The sequence below is a fragment of the Lethenteron reissneri genome, chromosome 52 (assembly GCF_015708825.2).
Source record: "Lethenteron reissneri isolate LAM-NWPU_2019-01 chromosome 52, ASM1570882v1, whole genome shotgun sequence".
NCBI lineage: Eukaryota > Metazoa > Chordata > Hyperoartia > Petromyzontiformes > Petromyzontidae > Lethenteron > Lethenteron reissneri.
The window spans coordinates 3,459,082-3,471,515 of record NC_083830.1 but is presented as its reverse complement, the minus strand read 5'-3'; positions in this window follow the sequence as shown (position 1 = coordinate 3,471,515).

The following is a 12,434-nucleotide window of genomic DNA, read 5'->3' as shown; positions in this document are numbered from 1 at the left end:
ATGGCGCAGCCATCGATCGAGGGTCGAATTCGAACCGCGTCGTGTGATCGGCATCGCGCTCGCTGAAGGTGAATCACGTCAGGGAAGTCGTGTGCTGTAGACGCAACTGCGCACTCAGACTATTGTCCTATCATCTCATACAGTCCCTGGCACGTGATCATGCTACACAGTGGCAGTGGGGGTCGCAAAATGCCGATTTATTTCTAATGAACCCCAATGATCCGATCGAAGTTCGGGATTTAGATCGGATCATTGGGGGGGGGGGGGGGGGGCACGTGCCACCCACCCCCCCACTGGCTCCGCCAGTGGACAGACACACACACACAAAGCGGCTCTAGAGAAATCAGTTTTCAATCTATGCGACTCTGTGGGTGTCCGTGTGAGTGTGAGTTTCTGCGGGGGGAGCGGTGGTGTAGTGATTAGCGCTACGCTGCGCGATGCACCTGGCGACCCGGGTTCGATTCCCGCTCACGGCCAACACCGGTGACGATTATCTGAACCGGTCTTGGGCCTCCCCTAGGTCGACTCAGCCTCAAACGAGTACCTGGTGCGGTGTGTAAAAACATCGCCACTGGGGAGACAAAGGCGGTCGGGCGTGGTGCTGGCCACCCACCCCCTCGTGTGCCGTGCCGGCCTTCATAGGTGCTCGCTAACAGCACTTGTCCCTACAGTCTGTCAAGGCTATACGGGGGATCTTTGTCTCTGCGCATGTTGACCTTCTTTCTCACCGTACGTAGCCAACCGTGCTAATCGGAGGTGCCGGGGAAGGATAACAAACTAATACACACAAATAAGTTCTAACGCAGTATAGTAGTGTAGGGTATAGCATAGTCTCTGTTAGTGTAGGTTATAAGTAGTGTAGTGTATAGTAGTGTAGTGTATAGCGTAGTGTAGAGCGTAGTGTGTTTAGTTTCGTGTAGATCGTAGTGTGTTTAGTTTAGTGTATAGCGTAGTGTAGAGCGTAGTGTGTTTAGTTTCGTGTAGATCGTAGTGTGTTTAGTTTAGTGTATAGCGTAGTGTAGAGCGTAGTGTGTTTAGTTTAGTGTAGAGCGTAGTGTGTTTAGTTTAGTGTATAGCGTAGTGTAGAGCGTAGTGTGTTTAGTTTAGTGTAGAGCGTAGTGTGTTTAGTTTCGTGTATAGCGTAGTGTGCAGCGTATATATGAGCGTAGCGTATCGTGCAGTGCGTATGATGAACTTCTCTCGCACCGTACGTAGCCGACCGTGCTAATCCGAAACGCGCGAGTGACAGCTGCCCCCCCCCCCGTACCCCCAGCAACAATTCTAGATTTGAAGCTTTCGTGACTGCAAGGATTCATACTCTTAGGTTTTTTCGGTAAAGTCACGTAGGTAAAAAATAAAATTAAAAGTTAATGATGGAAATAAAGTAAAATAATAAATCACGACGTTTCGGAGGCAATCACAAGTCTCCGTCATCAGGTGGGACCGTCACAGCTAAAATTATTATTATTTTATTTTATTTCCATTATTAACTTTACATTTTTTTTACCTACGTGACTTTACCGAAACAACCTAAGAGTACCCCCAGCAACACTCTGGACGGACCACGTGGCTAGGTGGCGTGCCAACTCGTGACGGCCCTGCCAATGTCCACCCAATAAACGGCGCACTGTGTATGTCAACAACGGACAGGTTCGCTGCACGGCACGCGCTCTACGAAGACGGGCAAACAGAATATAAAACGGAGTGCATTGCTGTTTGGATATCGCGATCCAGGTGGTGCACAGCTTTGCCCCCCCACCTCCCCTTGTGTTTGTGTGTTTGACAGCAGCACACACGAAGCCAGGGCGCTCAATCACTCGCTCCGTAAACATCGTCTTTGGTCGGTCCCCCCGCTCCCCTCCCCCCAAAAAATAAAAACGCCCCCAGAAAACACTAAACGGTGTTTCTCTCTTATGTTAACGGGCATCCAAATATCAACAGCCCTCCAATAAGTCGTGCCCCAGCCCCCCCTCCTCCTCCTCCGATGCGTCTTTTGGAGGGTTGTGCCGCGCGTGCTGTTTGACACGCGATGTCCGTCGTTTTGCTGCACGTGCCTGGAACTTGTTCGGGAACTAGGGACGCGGCTGCCGCCCGGGGCTTTTTAAAAGCGGCGCGTGCTCCTGACTGCATCGCCAACTCCATCCGCTGTCATCTCCATACATACTACACTACACACTACCATATACACTACACACTACACTACTAAATTTCTAGATTTGAAGCTTTCGTGACTGCAGGGATTCATATTCTTAGGTTTTTTCCGGTAAAGTCACGTAAAACATTAAAAAGTAAAATAAAATAAAATTATTTTATTTAAAACATTAAAAAGTAAAATAAAATAAAATTATTACTGCAGGGATTAATCTTCTTGGTTCTTTCGGTAAAGTCACGTAGAAGGGAAATAATAAAATAATAAAAATAAAACATCATAAAATAAAATTCTCACGACGTTTCGGCCACAACGCAAGCAGCCGTCCTCAGGGGACGATGTCTTTCCGACAGCTCTGTTTCTTCACCTGAGGACGGCTGCTTGTGTTGTGGCCGAAACGTCGTGAGAATTATTTTATTATGTTTTATTTTTATTATTTTATTACTTCCCTTCTACGTGATTTTTCCGAAAGAACCAAGCAGGCAACTTGCACCGTGCGGGGACCAGCGATGCAGCGGGTTCCACCACGCGGTCCGCTACAATCCCAGGGTGGCGAAAATGAACAAAACCTCAGGCTCTGTTCGTGGCTGTGGATTAACGCCGGCGGGATGTCGTCTTCTCCTCTTGATGCCAACCTCGGGGTTATCTGCTCGGTTGGCAGGCCGCTGTCGTCCTCGTGTGGTTTCGCTTTGTGCGCTCCCACCCCACTTCACCCCCCTTTTATTTTTTTATATTTGGAACGAAATCGACTACCGCATACCGGGCCTGAAAATGCGTTAATCTCCCCGTCAGTTCGTTCTCTCTCCCCGTACCCTCGTCTCTCCTACTCGGGATGATCCCATTTGAACGAAGCTGCGATGTTGTCTGAACGCGTGTTGCTAGGAGGGGGGCTTAATGCATCGGTTGTTCCCCGTCTTTCGCTCCGTCCGTCCGTCCGTCACGTGTCGTGTCTGTAAGGAGGCACCCACGAAGAGGACTCAATGCGAACTAAAACTTCCCAATGAAGTTGCATTTGCGCGTGGAGATTTAGCCAAGAGTAATCCGGCCTAATGTCATCAAAGTGATTCCTCAAAACTTGGAGACTTAAACCGGAGCAAAAAAAAACTAATACTATTTATAAAATTATGCAGTGATTTTTTTTTCCAATTGGGAGGTGCCCCCCCCCACACCGTTAGTTGATTACTTCTGAAGACAAATGCACGTTGAAGTAAAAAAACAGCTCAATCTGTATGCGTGCATTTTTTGTTGTAACTTTATTTGGCTCATGCGTTTGCATGACCTCGTCATGAACATGGAGTCCGTTCCCCCCATGCCGCCGCTGGGTTTTGTTTTACTTCGCTTTGCGTCTTGTCAAACTGGACAAAATAAAATAGCAAGCGGCAACAGCAGCCTTTTTACGCATCCGAAGGACACTGTTCATACTTCGCATCCCTGCAAGGCAAAGCGTAACGGTGGATTGTGAGATGAAGGGCGAAAGAAGGAAGGGCTTAGAAAGCGGAGGAGCGGAACCCAAAATGCGACAGCTTTCGTCAACCCAATCAACGTGGATCCGATAATTAAAAGCCACTCCTTCGTTTTGTTTGGAGCTCCGAGGTAGATTCTGTTTTTTTTTTAAATATACCACCGTTGTTACCTTCTTCCAAGACGTGTGACCAGCGTGGAAGAGTAGGCCAAGTACCCTCTAGATGGGCTCTCTGCAGAGCTCTCTCCAGCGGTGGGCTCGTTCCGATAGCAGTGCTGCGAACCGGCAATTGCAGGGCTTCGCCTTAACCTGCACTACTTCCTCCCCCCCCAATACAAGTTTATTTTCGGATGTTTACTCAGGGCTAGATGTTGGGGGGGGGGGGGCAGCAAAGGGAGAGTGCGTTAAGTACATTGCTGTGCTCGACTTTTCTTGTATATGCTCCCCCGCCTTCACCAACCTGGCAAAGCCTTCCATAGCAGCCAGTATCCCCACACTTTACCCCACCACGTGACGAGCCGATCGACTTAACTGTGGCGGTTATACAGACTCCTGTTGGGGCTTGAGTTGGGCTGCTCACTCAAACACGTTCCTTCGGAGTGGGCAGGTAGGAACTTGGTTGGACAGCGCATTTGTACACGACAGACAAATATGCACGACAGACAGACAAATAATCCCTGATGGGCAATGTGGAACCTGTTGTTCCTACCTGTATAACTTTTATCCCATAGTTGCAACCCACGTGCCGGAAACCGCTAAAAACACTTACTCGACGCTTTATTTTAGCAGGTGAGGCCCTCTGAGCCTGATAGCTCTTTTTCAGAAGCCACCTGGCCACAAATAATTGCCCAGCGAAGTGGCTTATCATCGCATGAAAATCGTTAGCAGCCAAATTCTATAAATATTGATCCTAAATGTGGAACGGGAAAAATTTGGAGGACCGGGAGAAAAATCCACGCGACCACGGGGAGAGAGAAATACACAAACTCTAAATATTCAGCAGGCGTCGTCAGGGTCCGGATCGAACCCACGACCTCCGGCATACCAGGCGAGGTAGTTAACATCTCACCATTGCACCACAACAGTTGATTTAATTCTTAATTTATTCATTGTTTTGTCTCCCTCCCCACCACGCATCGTGCAAGCCACGGTCTCATTCTGGAAGCCGGCATCGCTGCCGTAAAACAATACACAAACGACGAGAGGCTGGCGCCGTTTGTTCACGAAAGAAGCTCATCGTTGTGAAGTTGCAGAGCGAGACAAACTGTTTACACGGCGACCAAGACGGTATATCAATTGTAGACGAGGAAGACGTTCTCGTAACAAACACATTTACTTTGTAATTTTTTAAGTGCATTTTTTAACAAAACATTCTAAAATATATTTTAAAGGTTTTTTTTTAAAGTTTTAAAGTCTCAGTTAAAATGTTTTTTCAAGTTTTAAAATGTTTAATTTTTTTAAGTACTAAAAGTTTTTTTCCGTCAAGTTTTATTTTCGTTTAAACAAAAAATGAAATCGCCGATATATTTGCTTTTGTTTCATTCGTGGCATTTCGTCCAACGCCTCATCCGTTCTAATGAACAAAAACGGCAATAATTCTTAAACAACCCACATCGGCGGCGATTTTTTAATTCGCCCTAAAATTTTCTGCGAGGAGGGGTGAGTGGATGGGGGCCAAATTTCCTGCGGGTGGACCCGGTTCTGGGCTGAAATCTCTCGCTTGACGTATGTGCTATGCATGTTGAACTTCGTTCGCACCGTACGTAGGCATCCGCGCCAATCGGAGGTGCGGGAGGTGGACGGACAACAAACTCGACACACGAAGAGTTGACGTCAACTGCGTGGCTGGAGTGGCGAGGGTACAGGGAGGCCTTCATCCAGCAGTGGATTGATCTTGGCTGATGATGTTGACGATGAGATCCAGCTTAAGATAATTCTGGCGCTCATCATCAACCCACGACACAAGCAGATCTCGTGCTAAACCAACCCTTGTGGGTGAATTGGTGAGTGGGTGAGAGGGTGGATGAGTGGGTGAGAGGGTGAACGAGCGGGTGAGCGGGTGAGATGATTAATGAGTGGGTGAGAGGGTGGATGAGTGGATGAGAGGGTGGATGAGTGGGTGATAGGGTGAACGAGCGGGTGAGCGGTGAGATGATGAATGAGTGGGTGAGAGGGTGAATGAGTGGGTGAGAGGGTGGATGAGTAGGCGAGAGGGTGGATGAGTGGGTGATAGGGTGAACGAGCGGGTGAGCGGGTGAGATGATTAATGAGTGGGTGAGAAGGTAAATGAGTGAGTGAGAGGGTGGATGAGTGGGTGATAGGCTGAACGAGCGGGTGAGCGGGTGAGATGATGAATAAGTGCGTGAGAGGGTAGATGAGTAGGCGAGATGATGAATGAGTGGGTGAGAGGGTGAGAGGGTGAATGAGTGCGTGAGAGGGTGAATGAGTGGGTGAGAGGGTGGATGAGTAGGCGAGAGGGTGGATGAGTGGGTGATAGGGTGAACGAACGGGTGAGCGGGTGACATGATGGATGAGAGGGTGATAGAGGTGAACGAGTGGGTGAGAGGGTGAATGAGTGGGTGAACGAGCGGGTGAGAGGGTAGGTATTGATTTCTGTGGCCACAGATGGAATGTTCTCATCTCTGAGGCCCGGTCTTGTCAAGGAAATGCTCTGCCCTCTCTCGTAATCCCGCACGCATCCATCTCAAAGCGTGCGCTGTAATTATGTGCGGTGTTTTATTAAAATTATTGTCACTCGCGCTCAGCAAACTCGGATTACATTTAGAGAAAATGTCATTGCCCGTCCGCATCAGGCCACAGCAGCGGCATTGCCTGGGGCGAGCTTCACTGCTGCCCGAGTCACTGAAGGTCAAACACTGAAGGTCAAACACTGAAGGTCAAACACCGAAGGTCAAACACCGAAGGTCAAACACAGAAGGTCAAACTCGGCACGCAGGGGGACCTTCTTCACAATGTCCTCGACTCGGAGTCGTCCCTTGGCGCACGCCACCAAGTGCCCTCATTGTCTTGCGGGTTTGCCGAGAAAGAAATGTGTGTTCGTTCGGATCTGCTATTTAACGTCCACAGTATGACGACGCTCGCGCTATCCGTTTGCCTGGACGCCGAAGCACGACTCAAGGCCTCTTGCTCCTCCTCTGTATGTACCGTACGTATGTTGAACTTCTTTCGCACCGTACGTAGCCGACCGGGGTAAGCAGGTGTCGTTTCCTCTATGGTTGTCCCTGCCTCCTAGAACGCGACCATCATCACGATCGTCACCACAATGGATGTGTGATGAACATCATCATCATCACCACCATCTTTCGATATAAAGCTTTCGTGACTGCAGGGATTAATCTTCTTGGTTCTTTCGGTAAAGTCACGTAGAATGGAAGTAATAAAATAATGAAAATAAAACATAATAAAATAATTCTCACGACGTTTCGGCCACAACGCAAGCAGCCGTCCTCAGGTGAAGAACAGGTCTGTCGTAAAGACAGCGTCTGAATGACAGCCCTGTTCTTCACCTGAGGACGGCTGCTTGCGTTGTGGCCGAAACGTCGTGAAAATTATTTTATTATGTTTTATTTTCATTATTTTATTATTATTCTTAGGTTTTTTCGGTTAAGTCACGTAAGTAAAACATCAAAATAAAAATAAAATAAAAATAAAAATCACGACGTTTCGGAGGCAACACAAGTCTCCGTCATCAGGTGGGACCGTCACAGCCGAATTAGCTGCATCAAGTGAAGCAATGATTCAAGATGTAATCCCTTATAAGCAAGTTGAAGGGAGGTGGAGAGGGGGGGTTGGAGAGCTTATCAGACTGTGGTAGCCAATGAATGGAAACGTATCGGGACGGAGGGTGAGCGGTGATCAAAGACTGCACGCGGGGATGTTAACACTCGGTGAAGTAAATTAAAATAGTGCCTGTCAAATAAGATGGTCCAAAAAAAGTGTAATTAAGTCTTTTTTGCGTGGTTAATAACATCTTTCCAATGATTACTGAGTTTGTACCCATCATCACGGTTGACATAATTTGACATAATTTCAACCGTGATGATGGGTACAAACTCAGTAATCATTGGAAAGATGTTATTAACCACGCAAAAAAGACTTAATTACACTTTTTTTGGACCATCTTATCTGACAGGCACTATTTTAATTTACTTCACCGAGTGTTAACATCCCCACGTGCAGTCTTTGATCACCGCTCACCCTCCGTCCCGACACGTTTCCATTCATTGTGTTGAGCACTGCGTGATGTCTTTGATCACCGCTCACCCTCCGTCCCGACACGTCTCCATTCATTGTGTTGAGCGCTGCGTGCAGTCTTTGATCGCCGCTCACCCTCCGTCCCGACACGTTTCCATTCATTGTGTTGAGCACTGCGTGCAGTCTTTGATCGCCGCTCCTCCTCCCTCCCGATACGTTTCCATTCATTGTGTTGAGCACTGCGTGCAGTCTTTGATCACCACTCCTCCTCCCTCCCGATACGTTTCCATTCATTGGCTACCACAGTCTGATAAGCTCTCCAACCCCCCCTCTCCACCTCCCTTCAACTTGCTTATAAGGGATTACATCTTGAATCATTGCTTCACTTGATGCAGCTAATTCGGCTGTGACGGTCCCACCTGATGACGGAGACTTGTGTTGCCTCCGAAACGTCGTGATTTTTATTTTTATTTTATTTTTATTTTGATGTTTTACTTACGTGACTTAACCGAAAAAACCTAAGAATATGAATCTTTGCAGTCACGAAAGCTTCAAATCTATTTTATTATTTCCCTTCTACGTGACTTTACCGAAAGAACCAAGAAGATCATCACCATCGTCATCATCATCCCCGCTGCTGCTGCAGCGTTCACAGTGACGATATGTTAACAGCTTCGCGTGTCTTTGTTTGGTAACACCTCGTGCAGTTAATGTCAAGTTTAGTTGAGGATTAATTTAGTTTACACGACAACCCCAATTGTCCGTGTGTCGATCTACAGGTTCTAGCCTGGGGTTCCAGGGTGGCTAGGAGATGTTAACTACCTCGCCTGGTGTACAGGAGGTCGTGGACTCGATCCCGACTCTGACGCCTGCTGTATATTTGGAGTTTGTGTGTCTCTCATCATCATCATCACGGTGGCTAGGAGATGTTAACTACCTCGCCTGGTGTACAGGAGGTCGTGGACTCGATCCCGACCCTGACGCCTGCTGCTGTATTTGGAGTTTGCGGTGTTTCTCTCTCTGGGTCCTCCGGGTTCACCCCCCCACCCCTCCCCCCCTACATTTAGAATCAACACCACGCGTTTAGAGTATTTGACTCTACTACGTTTGTGATTTCATGAACGCATTTGTTCAGGAAATGACATACTCCGTATTTAATGTATAATATATATATCAACGAGCAATGATAATCACAATAAGCCAAACGTACGATATCATTAATGTCGATCTCTTATCGTACGATATATCAATATCGTAGTATCGCCACATATCGTAGTATCGCCACATATCGTAGCATCGCAACATCGCGGCAGTGATGGATCCAGGGGTGAGGTTGGGGGGGGGGGTGATTACCATACTCTTAGTTCTTTCGGTAAAGTCACGTAGGTAAAAAATGAAATTTAAATTAATAAAAATAAAATAATAAAATCACGACGTTTTGGAGGCAACACAAGTCTCCGTCATCAGGTGGGACCGTCACAGCCAGATTTGCTGCATCAAGTGAGGCAGGGATTGAAGCAGCAAATCTGGCTGTGACGGTCCCACCTGATGACGGAGACTTGTGTTGCCTCCGAAACGTCGTGATATTATTATTTTATTTTTATTAATTTAAATTTCATTTTTTACCTACATGGTGACTTTACCGAAAGAACTAAGAGCATGAATCCTTGCAGTCACGAAAGCTTCAAATCTAGAATTAATACCCTCTACGGGATGATTACCACCACACAAACCCTCCCAACCTTGGGCACCACGGAAATTAGCACTTTATTGCTATATACCAGAGGCGGAAACAGGTTAAATGCGTTCGTTTGTTTTAATTAACGTATGGGACCCTACCCTACTTAAAAGGCTTGAAATATCAGCACCCCCCCCCCCACAAACTCACCCCACCACCACCCCCCTGGATGGATTCTGAATCCTCGTCTGCCCCGCCGTGGCTGCCACGTGGTCTGTGCGCGTGGATTTTGTCGAGCGGTCGCTGCAAAACGAATTGGCCCCATACGGGACTTGTCCGCGCGAGTGTGGCGTGCCGTGACCGTGCTAAGACTCGTAAATATTTTGAGTCCAGTTCAACAAAGACCGTTTTTTGACGTGGTCATCTTAAAATCAATAGCGGGTCGGCGGGGCGGGGGGGGCAGTTAACTTTCTCCGTCCCGTGGTTGTGACAACTTCCCGTAAATGTTTACGAGATGGGGATAATAATGTGGAAAGGGTCAGTTTGTGGCAACCTGCCACGCGTTTTTTGTGTATTATTCTGGTGGACATTGTGCAGAAGGCATCGTGGAAAAGAGAGAAATTCTCCCAAAGGATTTTATTTTTTTAAATAATTACTTACAATAATGCCTGGTACTGTAACTAAACACAACTAAAACAAGCGATTGCCTATGCCTGGTGGCTCGATTGTCAGACAGCTGACTCGGCATTACTACGTTCCTGGGTTGGAATCGAGGCAGCTGTCTGTTGTTAAACTGAGTTCTCGGGCGCAGCGGAGGTGATGGTCTCAGTCCACAAGCACTGATGTACACTATGGGTACCTCATTTGCCAGTAAAAATACGATAATTGTTTTTTACCCTTCTATCTGGCAACAAAACTGACACCTTTTTACAAGGAGTCATGTTTGCATAGACCGCAATACCTGCAGTCATAATACAAACAAAAGACATAACTCTGATAATGTGCACTGTCCTTGAAGTTGATTGGTCCACACCCGCCGTTTGGCGTCATCTGGTCCAACCCATTTGAGACTAGGCTCTAAGGAAAGCTGGCTCGGGTGTGGACCAATCAACTTCAAGGACAGTGCATACATTATCAGAGTTATGTCTTTTGTTTGTATTATGACTGCAGGTATTGCGGTCTATGCAAACATGACTCCTTGTAAAAAGGTGTCAGTTTTGTTGCCAGATAGAAGGGTAAAAAAACAATTATCAAGCACTGATGTCTCGCCATAATCCGACGTACGAATTCACCCCCTGAGAATCAAAATATCGGGTTGGACTCTAGCGTGACGAACAATCCCGTCTCGCGCGGCGTTCTTTTTTTAATTCGTTTGTTTGTTCCAGCGCGGAACAGAGGGCACTTTTGAAGGAAATCTCGGAAGTGGCTCTGCGATATCAACATCCGCGGGCCGTCCTCGGGTTCATCGCCTCGCGACCTGCGAGCGCCGCCGCGTTCACGCCTCTGGCAATGCGCTGTGGCAGTACGGTACCCAGCATGCGGTGTTTGTGTTCTCATCGGCAGCGTTGTTGTCTAAGCTCCGCCGAGAGGTGCCTTGTTAGAACGTCAGCCACGGCGACGTTCGTCGGAGAAGGTTGACGTCTGAGCGACGTCGCGAAACTGCGGCTGTTGTAAATTATTTTTAAATCCTTTATATTAAGTTCACTTGCTTGCTTGCTTGCGCGCTTACGACCGTGCAAATCTTTCGGTCGTTTTTTAAACCCACTTCCCGTGATCCAATCGAGTTGACGTTTTGCACACAGACTCGTTGTGCGTGACAATTTATTTTCGTGAAATTTTTTTTCTCCAAAATTTTACACTTTTTTGGAAAAAATCAATTATATTTAATTACCAATTGCTTAATGGTGGCAGGCAATCATCTTACCCATAGGTGGCAGCCATCTCAAGCCAGAGGCCGAGAGGACTCTAGCCGCCACGCATATAAAGGATTGATAGTGAAAAACTTTGTTTTTACGGGTACATTTTTTGTGTGTGCGGTGGTCATTGGCAACAGAGGTGAGAATCATCGACGCCGCCCCCCCTCCCCCCCTGCTACGCTTTGAGAACCTCGTTTAACCCCGAGCGGCATTTCCCCATCCAGGGTCGATACAATGGGTACCACCTTGTGGGGAAATCAGCATTGGTCGTCCTATAGAGAGACTGCCTCTCCTCCCTCCCGCCATAGGAATGTGGAATTTCCACCACCGGCTTGGGGCTGTCAATATGAGAAGAGCTACCAGCTCACAATTAAAACATTTTTAAGCAACAACAACTAAAATAATCGCCGTTTTGACTTCACTCGAATAAAAAAAAAACACAAAGTGGTCCAGAAACTTTCCACCCAGGATACGACATCGACTTTCAAAGTGCCTTTGGGGGGGGGGGGGCTCACGCAGCCATCGGCAGTCCCAACTGCAGCACGATTCTTGTGGAACGGCTCTTCAAAAGGTCAGGGGCCTTCTTCTTTAATTCGAAGACGCTTTAATTGTCTCGCCGTGCCCTCTACCTCCACACAGCCCCCCACCACCACCACCCCACAGCCTTTTCGCGGACAAAGCTGGCTCCGTTTTGTAGGGGACAACCCCCCCCCCTCTGATTTCGAGACAATGTGCCTCGCGATGTTCAGCGACTTTAATCAAGAGGGGGGGGGGGGTTATCTCCCCCACCCGAGTTTGATTTAGAGAATTATTGTGTTTTGACAGTGGCGGAGTGTAAGAGGAGAGAGGGGGGGGGGGGCTGTGGAAAACGAAAGTGGTGGTGGAGGGGGGGGGGTGGCCTGCGCTGGAACAATAAAAAATACGAATCACTGTCCCCTCCTCCCCCTCCTCTTTTTAGGGTGGAACTTATTTCGCTTGAGCTCGTGTGTGACTGGCCCGGAAAAAGAAAGGGGA